We start from the raw sequence: 16,650 nt of genomic DNA, 5'->3' as shown, positions 1-16,650 counted from the left end.
ATGGCCTGGAACGGTCCAGTCGTTCCGTGGTGTTTGTTTGGACTCCAGGTCACGTCGAAATCCTAGGCAACGAATTTGCCGAAAGGCTGGCCAAACAGGCTACGCAGAAACCGCTTATGGAGATCGGCTTCTCTGCTACTGACCTGCGTTCAGTACTACGCTGCAAAGTTTTGTGGCTTTGGGAGACGGAATGGCATAACCTCAGCACTCACAACAAACTTCGTGTCATTAAGGAGACTACGAATGTGTGGCAGACCTCCGTGCAAGTCTCTCACAGGGACCCTGTTATTCTCTGGCGGCTCCGCATTGGCCATTATTGGGTGACACACGGCCACCTCCTGCGCCGTGATGACCCACCTCAGTGTCGGTGCGGCGGCCGGCTGACAGTGGCCCATATCTTGGTGAGCTGCCCTTCTTTGGCTGCCCTCGGACGGATTTTTCAGTTACCGGAGTCGTTGCCATTAACTGTAGCTGACAAGGCCTCACCGGCTAATTCAGTTTTACATTTTATATGTGACAGTGGGTTTTATCATTCTGTATAAATTTTAGCACATGTCCTTTGTCCCTTTGTGTTCTCCACTCTAATGCTTTTAGGGTGGATGTTTTAATGTGTTGCAGAGAGGCTGGCCTTTCCTTTTTATTCTCATGGTGGCCAGCCAGGGTCATCTGCTGTCTTGTTTTTACCCCTTCTATCTGTTTCTTGCTTCTATCTGTGGTTTTATTTTCCTATTTTGCCCATAGTAGTGTTGGTCGTCCTTCTGTCGTTCCTCCGGTTCTTCCTTTCTCCTTTCTTTTCTTCTTTCCCTTGTGCAGTTATTTTACCGGGAACAAGGGACCGATGACATCGCTGTTTGGTCCCTTCGTCCCCCCCCCCCTCCCCGTATTTTAAACCATCCAACCAATTACTCTGCTCCATAAAGTCCGAAGACTGGATACATTTGTCTCTGGCAAAGGCTATTACGTGGCCCAATTTTATCCGCTTCCCTCGGTGATGGCGAAGAAACTACACCAACTGTCTGGTCGTTTCTTATGGAAAAGCTATATCTTTCGCTTACGGTATGAGGTGGTTACGAAGCCTCGTTCCTCTTCGCCAACGAATCTTGTTTTCCGTCAGCAAAGAGTTGGTTAATTTCATTTTTCTGATGATAGGTGTTTTTCTTGTTATGTATGTTTCCCATATGATTTGATTCGCCTTGTTGTCTCCCAGTTTACCAGCTCGTTTTGTGGCTTCCTTGCATTTCTCTTCCCATGATGACCTTTGTGACAGTGACTTTTCGGTGAGTCTATCGTTCCCCTGCTGCCACCAAGCAGACAAGGCTCCACATTGGTCATTCTGCAGAGCCAATTGGCCTTTATATACGTCTACTGTGCACTTCGACACCTTCCTATCGAATTTCATTGACGTAGTCGTACAAGGCGTCTCTGCAACTATTCTTCATGATGCTGGCACTGCTGTCCCCCTATCGACAGGTCCCCCTCGTCGTCGACCGGTACTGTGGTGGACCAAGGATGAAGCCGTCACTGTCCAAGACTGCCAACGGGTGTTGCAGCGATTTAAGCGACACACTTCACAGACCAACCTCCTCGCTTTTAAGCGTCTCCATTCTAAGACTCGTTACCTTACAAGTCAGAGTAAAAGGGAATGCTGGCGCGCTGTTTCCTCCCTATCCATCACAGGTTTGGTCCAAGCTCTGTAGCCTTCTCGGCTGCCAGTGACAGTGAACTGTCCAGGGTCTTAACCTCCAAGCTGCTCAGCTCACTGATCCATTCGTCCTCACGGAACACCTCGCGACATACTCTGCGACGGCATCGGCGTCTTCTTCCTGTTCAGCTGCAAGGGGGAGCCGCGACGACTAAGGCGCCTTGTAACGATCCGTGCGGCTCTCCACATCAGAGGTTCGAGACCTCCCTCGGGCATGGGTATCTGTGTTGTTCTTAGAGTAAGCTAGTTTAAAGTTAGATTAAGTAGTGTATAGGCTTAGGGACCAATGACCTCAGCAGTTTGGTCCCATAAGACCTTACCACTGCGTTCAACTTTCTTCCTATTCTACTACCTTTCTCTGGCAGAAATGCAGAGTTGAACAAACCCCCCAGTGTTTCATCCCAGACCGTGCTGAGCCCTATAGTGCACCGTTCACTGAATGGGAATTGTGGCAGGCTCTTACCTCTTCCCGCGACACGGCCCTAGGCCTGGATTCCATCCACAACCAGATGATCCAACACTTGGACGTTCCCCAGAGGCAACATCTCCTCAGGGTTTCAACCGCATTTGGCTTGCAGGTGCTTTTCCGTCACAGTGGCGAAACAGTATAGTTCCCCGTCCTAAAGCCCAGGAAGAACCCAACGTCTCTCGGCAATTACCGCCCAATTAGCCTGACGAATGTACTTTGTAAACTGCTTGAGACGATGATCAGCTTCAGATTATGTTGGGTACTCGAATCTTGGGGCCTTTTGCACCCGTATAAGTGTGGCTTCCCGACAGGCCGCTCTCCAACTAACCATTTACTCTGATTCGAACCAGTCATCGGACATGCTTTTGCTCACCACAGACACCTTGTTGCAGTCTTCTTTGACCTACATAAGGCGTACGACATGGCTTGGCGCCATCACATTTTAGTTACCCTCCACGATTGGAGCTTCCATGGTCCATTCCGATTTTTACACGCAAGTTTTTATCTCACCGGCTCTTCCAGGTTCTAGTTGGCACTTTATTTAGCGCCGCTCAGATTCAGGAGACGGTATCCCACATGGTTCTGTGTTAAGTGTCACACTCTTCCTCATTGCCATCAATGGGCTCATGACCTCTGTTGGACCTCTGGTTACCCCAGCAATGTACGTCAATGATTTTTGTATCTGGGTGCCCGATCCAAGGCGCCATCCGACGGGCCTCTGCGTGGGCCACCTCCCATGGCTTTCAGTTTTCTCCCTCCAAAACGCGGGTTATGCATTTTTGTCGCCGACCTACAGTACACGCCGATCCAGAACCTTATGTCGTAGCACAGTCCCGTTTCTTGGGCCTTATTTTCGCTACAGTCTGGAACCGAGCGACCGCTACGGTCGCAGGTTCGAATCCTGCCTCGGGCATGGATGTATATGATGTCCTTAGGTTAGTTAAGTTTAATTAGTTCTAAGTTCTAGGCGACTGATGACCTCAGAAGTTAAGTCACATAGTGTTCAGAGCCATTTGAACCATTTGGGCCTTATTTTTGATAACAAGCTGACATGGCTGCCCCACATTCGCCACCTAAAGACGATCCACTGGTCCTCAGTTTCCTCCGTGAAAGCGGTTTCTAGTTTCAGACATAAGGTTCTACTGTAGTCTTGGAGTAGGGGTAGTTTGGTTGTGGTTGGGACTTCTTTTACAGTCTTCTCGGTCTGTGACCCCATGACCGCCCGCTGTTTTCCTCTTCTTAGATTTGGTCTCACCTTTTTATGCCTTTACTGTGTGTATTTAATGTTCATTATTTTACGCCGCCGCGGTGGTCTAGCCGTTAAGTCTCATAGTGCTCAGAGCCATTCGAACCATTTGAACCATTATTTTATAATTTCGCTTCCCTGACTGGATCCGTCCACTTTTAGTGGATCCTCTTTCTTCTGTGACTAACTTCGGAATCACGGGACTGCTGAACTCGCCTTTTGGTCCCAAAACCCCTCTCAATCAATCGACCAATGAAGGCTACAGATTATTGAACTTCAGTGTACGCCATACCTTAGATTGTGAATTGCTAATCGTTGAGAGATACGTCGTGCACTGATACCCAGGTACATTGAGCAGCATCCATAATAAACTTATCACCGTCTTCACGTATCGAGCGCTCGTACTGATTATGAACGCTAGGTAGACAGCCTGTCTCCCGTAACATTCGAAATACTCCGCTGATGGTCCGTGGATTCGGAATCCTCTGAGTAGGATAACGTACGCGATACTCGTTAACTGCAGCCGTAACATTACCATCAGATTTACCATAAATAACCACCATATCGACGTACTCCTCTGTCGGGAATCTGAAAGGCATACCTGTTTCATGAATAATCTGCAAACTACAACAGTTACTATGTGGTTTCACTTAAATACACAGTTGTCATTATGTTATTTCACTGAACAATACAGAAAACTAACTCGTTTCAAGTTCAGGAAACCACTGAAACAACTCACTAACGGTTGCCAACAATGACATAAACGTTTCTGCATTCTTAATGGAAAGTAAACAAATGTACTTGTATAATAATCTTTGCTTCTCTAGATGTTCTGGAAAACTACTGCTGAAACACGTCTGAGACATGTTTTATTAGATTCAACAGACCAATAACAACAAAATAAATGGAAATCGTGCTTTATTTTAACCTCGTACCGATTTGCGATGGCTTCATATTAGCGAACTTGATAAATTTCAGACAAAATCATTTATGAGCCGTAGCTCCGTAACCAAACATTTGCGGATCTATGTTTATATGAACTTGTTTTTTAGTTTTACTTGTAGAATAACATATTAAAATATTTGCATATCTTCGTGAATCACCCTGTATATTGCACTCACTGAGCACCTTGAACACAAAAATCTTTCTGAGTGACAGAATACGATGATTAACCTGCCCCTCCATTTGATTCTTTGTGCATTCTAAAATGTCTGTCAGCTAAACTTAATTAGGATCCCTTAAGGTTTTGAATTCAAATAACAAATGGCAGTTAGCATATTATGTCACAGTGGTTGGCCACATAATATTCCAATAATATAACGGGTTGTTACAATTAAAGTGGTGGTGTTCCGAGTGCTGTAGTACGGGCTGTATAGATCGCAGGATGCTGTAAAACTGTATGTATGTTCATTAATCGGTGTACTCACGGATTGTGCACAATAAATAATAGTTCCACTTTGTGTCACTAGGTGAAAATATGGCACTGTCAGCAGCCGGAGTCTGGTGTGAGTGCGGAAAAGCGGAGGGACGGTCAAGTGCATGATAACGGTGGCTTGATCGACTGTCGTTCGCAGTAACTCCGGTGTAATCAGAGCTATATATCGTTGTATACTACCCTTCAGATCAGAAAGAGCCTGGATACATCCCTGATAGACACGATCTTTCAGATATCCCCACAACCGGACGTCACATTAGTTTAGGTCGGGGCATCTGTTAGGTCACACGTCTGGATATTGCCTGGAGATGATGTGATCTTTACCGAGGGTTTCTCGAAGCAAATCTTTCACCTGGCAAGCAACATGTGGTGCCGCCCCATCTTGCACGAAAACAGTGGTGTGGACACATATTCTTGTTCCAATCCTTTACGCATCCTTTCCGATAACTTAACCTTCGAAATCCTGTTTCGCAGTTCTTTAAGTGATCCCCCTTCTTGCAAAACCTCGCCAATCATAGACTGGAGACTACCTCGAGACAACGGGCATAATGCAGTAAGAATAACCACATGAGAAATGTTAAGCGCATCGGCATGGTGCCACAGTCTGACAACCACAAAACTTGTTGAACCTGATCCACAGTGTCAAGCTTAACTTCCGTGATGCCTTGCAACACACCCAAAAGGGGATGCGGTAATTTGGAGAATATAGCAACACAATCACCATCTGTATTAACCACCTCAGTCGCCATTAATCTACTCGCTACCTGTTGGTCAGCAGCTACAGCTTCTTCTCCCAATGAAATGGAGAGAAGACGCGCGTGCAAGGAATTTGCAAGAATCCACGTGCGACCATAAAAACCTTTATGCAGTCCTTCGACCCCAATTTGTTTCAAATCCAACAAAGCCTTATGGATGTGGGCTAACTGTGCTTGAGCACGACTAACTTGTTTAGGGGTTGGTGGGTCATTTTCAAAGGTCGTGATGGTTTCTTCTAAGGAGGACAAGAAGGTAAATATTGTGTTCAACCACTCACCCTGATCAGGGACAAGATGTGCGGCGACGGCTACCGGTAACATTAGAGCTGCCCCAAGTCGGGCTACCAATTCCGCCACGGTACCTTTTGTTGGTCGCTTACGAACCCGTAATTCGTACACCAACTGCTACTTAATAAGCAGGTGGAGTCCGGACATGCACGAGCCGCCATATTATCAACTTCTGAAAATAGCAAAAGTAGTATTAATACAAGAAACCATTTAATACTGATTCAACCAAAGAGACTGCTGTTCAGATCATACTAGGAATACCACTATGGACCTGATATGGCTCTGCTACTGTTTGAAATTTGTATTCTTATAGGACAACTATCCAATGAGTTCCACCCAATAAAATCCCAACAGCAGACTCTGTACACAGTTTATTAAATTGCCAATACTAAACTCTTTTAAATAACAACAAATTCATATAACTTACAAAACTCAACAAATGGTTAAAGAGTGAGCTTTAAAAACAATAACGGCGGCTTGCCATCATAAAACCAAGAACCTTTTACAATAGTGCTATTAGAGTTTATCCAGAAGACAAAATCCAATAATAAGTTAACTTGGTATTACAATTTAAAATGATTTATATATAAAACTTTGAGAAAGATAAAGGAGCTTGGCACCATAAAATGAAAGAAACGCAACACATAACCAATAAATATAATAACAAAATAATAATTTGATACAACGAAAGGGCGAGGGCAACTCCCAACGCAATCACAGACGAACGAGCTTTCAACACTTGGGGGCCTTCCCACTAGAAACGGTGCCGGAATAAACCGCTGAGAGCTCCCCGACATGCCTCCCACAACTGCCCATCACTTACGCACCTTGGTTATGTTCTGCAACACACGACAGATAATATCAACGCAAGATAAAATTCAAAAATACAGTATAACATCCCGACAGCACATGATAACCACAGCGTCGTTAACTCGGGCGCTCTTAATAACTGCCGGAAGCCAACACACACAAATCTCAAACAATTCTCGCTTCCTAAAACGAAACAATAAAAATCATGCGCACATGAATAGTCAAACAACAGTCTTAGAAGTGCCTTAACGACACCAAACGCGACTATTCCACCCAGTTAATAGTAACACAGTAAAAAAATACAGAACATACCACTAAATGCTGTTACACAACCAAATTGACTAGATCGTGTTGTTCAGGTCCCAGAAGAACACATATACCAAGCAACAGTAATTCACTATGTATATACTGTACAAAACCGCCCTTCTTAGGCAGACTTTACCTAACACATCGACTGCCAAATGTACCGTACATAAACGCAACTTGGGGCAGGACTCCAGGTGAGAAAATAAATTAGTACCAAGAAATATCGTAACGAGCCACAACACAGCAAAAAGTTCCAACAACACCGTCCCACATCAGAAAAATTCAGAAACCGCTGCTGGAGCTTCCAGGGGAATATCTGAAGAGCCAACCGAGCCCACACCCTAACCTGGCAGACGACTCCAAAATTCAGCAACTAGTTGTCTCTGGGCCAGAGTATCACAGGACCCCGCCGGACCTCCACATCAGACAGGCAGGAAGAACAAGTACGCCGACTCCAATTAATCATCACCGCATGGCCAGCACAGCGGCGAGTCGCCTCCGCCCCAGACCACTCTGTTCAAATTGCGAGGCACAACAACCTTAGCGCTAGACACTAGCCGGTCAGGCAGAGCGAACTTAACGTTCCGTGCAATACCCGGAAAACCAACTACCCTCTCGCTTTCCGCCGGCCACCGCAAACACACGCCATTGACGTCATAGCAAATCACCACTGGAGCGCCACCCGCACCGGGACAGCAAACTATAATCGATTCCAGTGCGCGCTCTGAACAAGATCACAGGTTAGCGGCGCCAGCCATATCACCTAGAGCATTCCACAATGGCATCTCAAGGCGTGAACATCATTGCAGACGCTCAGGGTTTCTATGATGGTGAGTGTAGACAGTTCATATTTAAAGATGTTGCATTCTTAGGGTACACAGAAGGTGCATGAATAAAAGACACATTCTCAGTAAACATAGCATCGCCGAGGTCTGCAAGTATGTGAAATGTGCTAAGACGCGGAAGAGTGCAAAGAGGTTAACACATTTCTACCATGGAATTCACTGGATGACAAATATATGGATGGCTCTTCAATTATTAGTCCACACGGACACCATCATCTACGTGAAGGGGAAGGAGAAGATCTCGTGGATGCGTCGAATCTTCAAGTTTGCTGCTATTCAAAACCTGGAATTATATGCCTTTCCTGCTCGCAATCAACTCAAGAAGAAGAAGAAGATGTGTGAAAATAGTGTTGCTGTGTCTGCTTATGAAAATGTAAAATTACTTTAAAACTAAATGAGAAATTAATGAATTTTTACCTCACAACCTCCGTGTTCTTTTTTTTAAACCCTGTTCCCACTTTCAAATTGTACAGTTTTAACAACATGCTATGTCTGTGATTTTCTTCAAACACAGGAGATATAATTTCAGACCTGCTGTTGTTGTTTTGTTGTTGTTGTTGTTGTTGTTGTTGTCTTCAGTCCTGAGACTGGTTTGATGCAGCTATCCATGCTACTCTATTCTGTGCAAGCTTCTTCATCTCCCAGTACCAACTGCAACCTACATCCTTCTAAATCTGTTTAGTGTATTCATCTCTTGGTCTCCCTCTACGATTTTTACCCTCCACGCTGCCCTCCAACACTAAATTGGTGATCCCTCGATGTCTCAGAATATATCCTACCAACCGATCCCTTCTTCTAGTCAAGTTGTGCCACAAGCTCCTCTTCTCCCTAATTCTATTCAATACCTCCTCATTAATTATGTGATCTACCCATCTAATCTTCAGCATTTTTCTGTAGCACCACATTTCGAAAGCTTCTATTCGCTTCTTGTCCAAACTAGTTATCGTCCATGTTTCACTTCCATACATGGCTACGCCCCATACAAATACTTTCATAAACGACTTCCTGACACTTAAATCTGTATTCGATGTTAACAAATTTCTGTTCTTCAGAAACGCTTTACTTGTCATTGCCAGTCTACATTTTATATCCTGTCTACTTCGACCATCATCAGTTATTTTGCTCCCCACATAGCAAAACTCCTTTACTACTTTAAGTGTCTCGTGTCCTAATCTAATTCCCTCATCATCATCCGAGTTAATTCGACTACATTCCATTATCCTCGTTTTGCTTTTGTTGATGTTCACCATATATTCTCCTTTCAAGACACTATCCATTCCGTTCAACTGCTCTTCTAAGTCCTTCGCTGTCTCTGACAGAATTACAATGTCATCGGCGAACCTCAAAGTTTTTATTTCTTCTCCATGGATTCTAATACCTTCCTTCACTGCTTGCTCAATATACAGATTGAATAACATCGGAGAGAGGCTACAACCCTGTCTCACTCCCTTCCCAGCCACTGCTTCCTTCTGATCTCCCTCGACTCTTGTAACTGCCATCTGGCTCGTGTACAAATTGTAAATAGTCTTTCGCTCCCTGTATTTTAGACCTGTCTGCTATATATCTTTGGAAGTGGACACAGTCACATGTCTCCTGCTCCCATAACCCAATTCGTGCCGCATCACAGACGTAATTCCATGCAACCATTCTACACTGCTGGCCATTAAAATTACTACAAAATGAAGAAATGCAGATGATAAATGGGTATTCATTGGAAAAATTATACTAGAACTGGCATGTGATTACATTTTCACGCAATTTGGGTGCATAAATCCAGAGAAATCAGTACCCAGAACAACCACCTCTGGCAGTAATAACGGCCTTGATACGCCTGGGCATTGAATCAAACAGAGCTTGGATGGCGTGTACAGATACAGCTGCCCATGCAACTTCAACACGATACCGCAGTTCATCAAGAGTAGTGATTGGCGTATTGTAACTAGCCAGTTGCTCGGCCGCCATTGACAGACGTTTTCAATTGGTGAGAGACCTGCAGAATGTGCTGGCCAGGGCAGCAGTCGAACATTTTCTGTATCCAGAAAGGCCCGTACAGGACCTACAACATGCGGTCGTGCATTATTCTGCTGCAATGTAGGGTTTCGCAGAGATCGAATGAAGGTAGAGCCACGGGTCGTAACACATCTGAAATGTAATGTCCACTGTTGAAAGTGCCGTCAATGCGAACAAGAAGTGACCGAGACGTGAAACCAATGGCACCCCATTCCATCACGCCGGGTGTTACGCCAGTATGGCGATGACGAATACACGCTTCCAATGTACGTTCACCGCGATGTCGCCAAACACGGATGCGACCATCATGGTGCTCTAACAAAACCTGGATTCATACGAAAAAAATGACGTTTTGCCATTCGTGCACCCAGGTTCGTCGTTGAGTACACCATCTGTTGGCTCAGGGATCGAGACGTGGCTGCACGATCCGTTACAGCCATGCAGATAAGATGCCTGTCATCTCGACTGCGCCAGCCGCTGTGGCCGAGCGGTTATAAGCGCTGCCGTCTGGAACCGCGCTACCGCCACGGCCAGCAGGTTCGAATCCTGCCTCGGGCATGGATGTGTGTAATGTCCTTAGGTTTAAGTGTGTAAGGTGTCAGGCAAATCCAACACCTTCCATGAAAACCCTGACATGATAAGTAAATCCAGTAGTATGTCACATAGCTCCGAATAAATCTTGACTTTAAATTAACTAAAGTTATACGAGTAACGAGTGAGCAAATGGAATACCACAGCCTAACACAAGAATGCCTAAATGCATGTCATACCTTCCCACCGTGAGACAGACGCAGTTTCGAGGGGCGAAGGGAGAACAGAAGCCGAGAGCAGAACCGTGTTAAGCTAAAAGGCCCTAAGATAAGGGACGGACACCCACGTAGCCAGCTAACCACCTGGACCACCCCCCAGCCCATGTTAAAAGCTAGAGCCCTCCAGAAGAACAGTATAGATCTTACGATAACACTAAAAGGGCCACACCAGCTGCAAGTTTTAGCGTGAGACTTTTTCGCGACTCTGTTACGTTGCAAACTTTAAAAAACATTGAAACTTCCTGGTAGATTAAAACTGTGTGCCCGACCGAGACTCGAACTCGGGACCTTTGCCTTTCGCGGGCAAGTGCTCTACCAACTGCGCTACCGCAGCACGACGCACGCCCTGTACTCACAGCTTTACTTCTGCCAGTCTTGTGTGAATGCTCTGAAAAGCTAATCATTTTCATATCAGAGCATCTTCTTCCTGTCGGTTAAATTTCGCGTCTGTAGCATCTTCGTGGTGTAGCAATTTTGAAGGCCAGTAGTATATATAATGACTTTTGAATGCTATTAAGGTAAATACATTGTTTGTTCTCTATCAAAATATTCCATTTGCTAACTATGCCTATCAGTAGTCAGTGCCTTCAGTAGTTAGAATCTTTTATTTAGCTGCCAGTATTGGCACTCGCTGTATCGCAGTAGTTCATGTAACGAACATTTTTGTGAGGTAAGTGATTCATGACAGGTATAGGTTATTGTTAGTCAGGGCCATTCTTTTGTTGAGATTATTGAAAGTCAGCGTGCGTTGCGCTGAAAATATTGTGTCAGTTTAGTGATGATGTGAATAAGTAAAGAGAAAAATGTCTGAGTACGTTCAGTTTTGCTCAACTGTTTGAACATCAAATAACGTAAGAGGTTTTCCAGCACTGTCATTTATAAATTTTTTCTAAGTGGATGTTTCATAAGTCGACCGTTAGCCGATGATCCCTCACTGGAATCTTCTGATTTTTCTTGTAGTTTGTGTAATTAGTGTAGCTATTGTTTATTGCTAGCGAGTAATTGTAGATAGAATCTTCTTTGTAATTGTAGTTTTTCATTGTTGTACTGTAAAACTGTTGTGGCATGCATGTAGATTTGCATCAAGTATTAAGCAGCTGCGCTTGCAATTAACTAGATATTGTTTTCAGTGGAATGTTAATGTGTTTTCTTGTTTTTGCTCTTCAAAGTGTGCTTCTCTTGTTATCGTGTGAAATACGTGATAATAATTACGTGTGAAAAACGTATCTCTAGGCTCCAAAGTAAACTGAGAAATGATAGTGATGACGAGCGTAGCTTATCAGCACCAACGTATAATGAATTAAGAGACATTCAAAGTAGGAATTTGGTAATTGTGCATAGGGAAATGGAGCGGGTGGCAAATAACAGTGTAGACAGTGAAACAATTAGTAAACAGGGAAGCATTATCGATCGATCGGTCGACAACAGCTCGCATCAGGAATCCGAAATGACAGGACAAAATCTGGCGAATACTGTAGATTCAGGTTTTGCTTCACTACCCTTTTCTCAATCAAGTCAAGATATGTTTTCTGCTTTTCAAAATGCGAATTTTGTCGGTTCAAATGCACTGCCGAATAGCACTGAGGAACATGTTTCAGACACCAGTGCATTGTTGTTACAATTAATGCGACAAATGGGTCAAATGCTTCAAAAGTTAGATACAATGGAACAAAATCTTCAAAAGTTTGACACCACTCTTGAACAAACACGTGAAGGTTTAACTTCTGAGTTACTTAAAATCGAATCGAAATGTCAAAACGTCTGTAATGACGTAAAAACACAAATTTCTGAGCATTTTCAATCTATTTTCCGTGTCATGAAAATGCATTACAGAATCAGGAAACAGCCATAAGGGAACTGAAAACTATTGTTCATGAAAATCACGACACGTTGCAAGCTAAAATTGTTTCACTTGCGTCTACCGATTCGGTTACGCAACTTGCAAAAACTCAAGGAAACTTGAAGGACTTGGTATATACACTTTCAACACAAATACACACTCTGAAACTTGGTTCAGAAAAACACACTGAGAAGATCAGTTCATTACCGGAGAAAGTAGCCGAACTTTCGGACCAGTTCACTAACTTATCTACAAAGGTAGATGATGATCTGAATGACACAACAGCAGTAGCCTTTACTGACACAGAAGAGTATGAACAAATTAGAAAATTCAGACACAGTCATAATCAAATTAATACGCAACACAAAAGATCAGTTGACACAAGTAATACAAGAATTACATATTTCAGAGGACACTCGCGCTCCAATACGGGAAGAGGGACATAGAAATAACGAACAGCCACAAAATCAGGACACAGGGCACTTCGGAAATTATGAAAGAAATTGGCAAGGTACACCGAATTTTAAGATGGAACCGCCGAAACGACTTAACAATGACCGATATGCGACTCGCCGACATGATGATTTTGATTATAAGCTGTTTATTACTACACATTACGACATTTATCCACAAACATGGCTTCATCAATTATCTCGTTGTTTTTCTCCCAATTGGTCATTGGAGCACAGATTAGAATTTATGAGTGGCTACTTAGAGAATGAACCAGCTGTAAGAATGCGATCGGTCATTCATGATTGTCACAGTGAAGGAGAATTTTATCATGCTTTGCTCTCAGCATATTGGTCACAAGCTACTCAAGGTCGCTTAAAACATAGCATCATAATGATGAAACATTTCGAACAATCTGAATTTTCCAGTCTTGTCAAATATTTTGAAGACATGTTGCATAAGAATCAGTATCTGTCAAACCCATACAGCTCCTCAGAACTCATCCGCATTTGCTTAATCAAATTGCCTGTACATTTATGACATGTTATTTTGGAAGGTGTTGCAAAGACGACATTGAAGCTTTTCAGGGACTGTTACAAGAATTGGAAATTGACACTGACACTCGCGAGATGCGAAAACAGGAAAACAATCGTTACAGGTCACGTCCGTCACAGTTCCGCGATGACAGAAACAATAACTGGACACAACAAGGCTATTGTTACAACGCAAATAGTGACCAAAACAGACACCACCCCTATGACAACCGTTGGCGGAATAATAGTTACAGAGGAAGATCGCATTTCCGTAGTAATGAATATGACAGAGACAACCATAGAAACAGACAATATGGGAACCAGAACAATTATTATCAAGGGAGACAGAATAATTTCAGACGCAACGGTCCACCGCGCAGTAACGACTCAGGGAGAAATTCTCCACCACGTGACCGACAAGAAAGAAATTACAGAAACTACCGACATGACGACAGACGATACAATCTTAAAGACAGACCTGAATTTCATCAGAACTGGTGGGATTCAAACAGGGCAGGACCCTCTCGGCAAGGTGAATTTATAGAAGTTAGATCTCCTAATCCCAGTAACGACACGCGACAACAATGGTAACAGACAATGACTCGCACCGCAGGCAGCCAAGTGCTCCAGCTGGCTCAGAGAAAAATAACATAAGCTAGCCTTGAGCAAATTGCAGCATTCTTTACCGACGTACACCACATGATAATTGCGTTGAAGCTGAAGCTCTGCGTACCAGGAAGAGTATAGGTTTACACCACATTTCACATGTAAAACCATTTGTTGAGAGACAATCTGCTTTTTAACTTAGTCTTTGCCATAAAATTTTTCACTTCACGTTACTAGTACGCTTTGTCACTCTTAGAGACTGTTAACATGCAACAATCTTTTGAAGTTAACTGTTCAGTCAAGAACCTAGGGAACTTATTTAGAGAGTAATTATGAATGCATTTTTGTAGTGAACAGACGACATGGTGTTATTGTGTGTACATTCTTCTTTGTTCGTTGCACGTTTATGTAATGACTATAAGTCTTACATGCTTAGAACATATACCGGTATTGCTAATGAGATTTTAATGCAACATTTTGGTTTACTTGAAAATACATTCTGGATTTGAAGTACTTTCTGGGAGATACCAGATGACAAAGTGGTTAGTTTATTTGAAAGCTACACGATTATATCACGACGCCACTAATGAGTGACACAATTTATATAATTGCTTTTGCGCTGTATCTGTTACATATCTGCACAGTTTTTCTGAATTCTTCTGGAAAGTAAAACATGTTTTAGAAGTAACTTTTGTGGTATAGCTACAATGAGACAGCCTGTTCGGTAGCAAAACAATACGTTACAGTATAGTATTTTATTGATCAGGATAATGTACTTAATAACTACGATATCTATACGCATAGCATTCCACTTTATCACTAGGTAAGTACATTGACTTCTACATAACTTTTCTTACGGATGACGATAATTACGACACTTGGCACACTTTTTACCCTTAAGTAATGACAGAGATTATCTTACAACAAGACGCACAGTTTAGCACCACAGTACACGTGTTTGAATGATTACTTTTGTACTTGAAACATTTATTTTTAAAGATTTTTGAATTACAAAGATAGAATGGTTTTCCATGACACATTTCATTCCATTGCTGTAATCTGTAACACCTGAGGGTATAATTACATTAATCCTCAGGGGGTACACACCTACTTTGTGTACTATGTGTGGCAAGTGCTAGGAGCCCTAGCTAATATAGTATTTGCTTATACAACTTTACACATCGGTACCATATTTCTCTGACACAGAATTACACAGCTATAGGATCATGTAACTGAGAGAGACAAACTTTCTTTTTACTACATCAGTGACACATGTTTACACAGTTACACAGTTGGATAACTTCACACTTATGAAATTGTGTTTTGTGTGTACTTTGTGAACTGTTTATATTTTTTTTGGAACCATTGTAATACTAGGAGAGCTTTGAATGATGTATTTTGTATGGGTCATGATTTCTTAAGTACGTTTGAAGTAGATGACACTATTGAAATGAACAGAGAAACTTTTTTTTAGGTTTTGAAATTACTGAAAGACGCTGCTATGATAATGTTATTACGATGACAATGTGTGTTATGCTGTTGAGGTGTGTTTATGATCAATAAGCTGATGCTATATGAGGAATGTGATTACGTGTTTATATGTATATGAATAATGAATAGAAGTTAGGGACTCTGGTTTGTGAAAAAGGATGTTGGAAACCAAGAATCGTACTTTAAGAGTTATGACATGTGTGTCCATTCATGAATGTATCACAACACTGTTATTCATGAGATTTCGTTTCTACACATTTCTATTGTAATTTTTCGACCGGTGAAATTTTTTTATGTGAGACTGTCACTGTAGTGGAAACTGCTGTCGTAAATATTTCGGTAAGAAAGCTAAGTAACCTGTAGGCGCCCAGCTACGTGACAGTTGCCTGGGGAAAAAAAGCCGTGCCTTTCAGAGGCACAACAAAAAAAGGAGAGGCAGTTAACTTCGCTATTGACATTTCTTTGTAGAAAGCATCTCAAATATGACATGTTCATACCTGAAAACATATCATTACACTTTGGAGCACGTATACTGAAATGCCATACGGCTAATGAATGACATTTCATGCTTTGGTTTATATTTATATTTGGAAATTTTGTTTACTATCTGGCTTCTAGTTGCACTGCAGCATTGGTTAAATTAAAATTTAATGGATGTACTAATAGAAACGTTTTCTGTCTACAGACCCAGTAATTAATAATTTTATGATCTACTTCCTTAAAAAAGGGAGCACAAATAGACATTTCCCTTCACAGGAATTGCATACATAATCTTTTCAACGATTTGGTAACTTTTTTGGCAGAGTAAGCTTAGGTGATACATCACTCTAGTGTTAAGATCTGACAAAGGTATTAGACATTTCCTACCTTTATTGTAATATTCTTTCTGCTTGAGCTTTGTCATGTTTAGATATAAGTTATTTCATTTGTTGCTGCTGTTTGCCAGGCATAGTGCTACTGAATTTTACTATGTGTTACTGTGCTAAGTCAGTTTTACTACTGATTTATTTTTCTTGTTGCTGCACATTGGTTCATATTAGTTGTAATGTTGTATT

This window comes from Schistocerca gregaria, chromosome X (genome assembly GCF_023897955.1).
Source record: "Schistocerca gregaria isolate iqSchGreg1 chromosome X, iqSchGreg1.2, whole genome shotgun sequence".
Classification (NCBI taxonomy): Eukaryota; Metazoa; Arthropoda; class Insecta; order Orthoptera; family Acrididae; genus Schistocerca; species Schistocerca gregaria.
The sequence above is the reverse complement of the archived record's forward strand: the minus strand, read 5'-3'. Positions refer to the sequence as shown.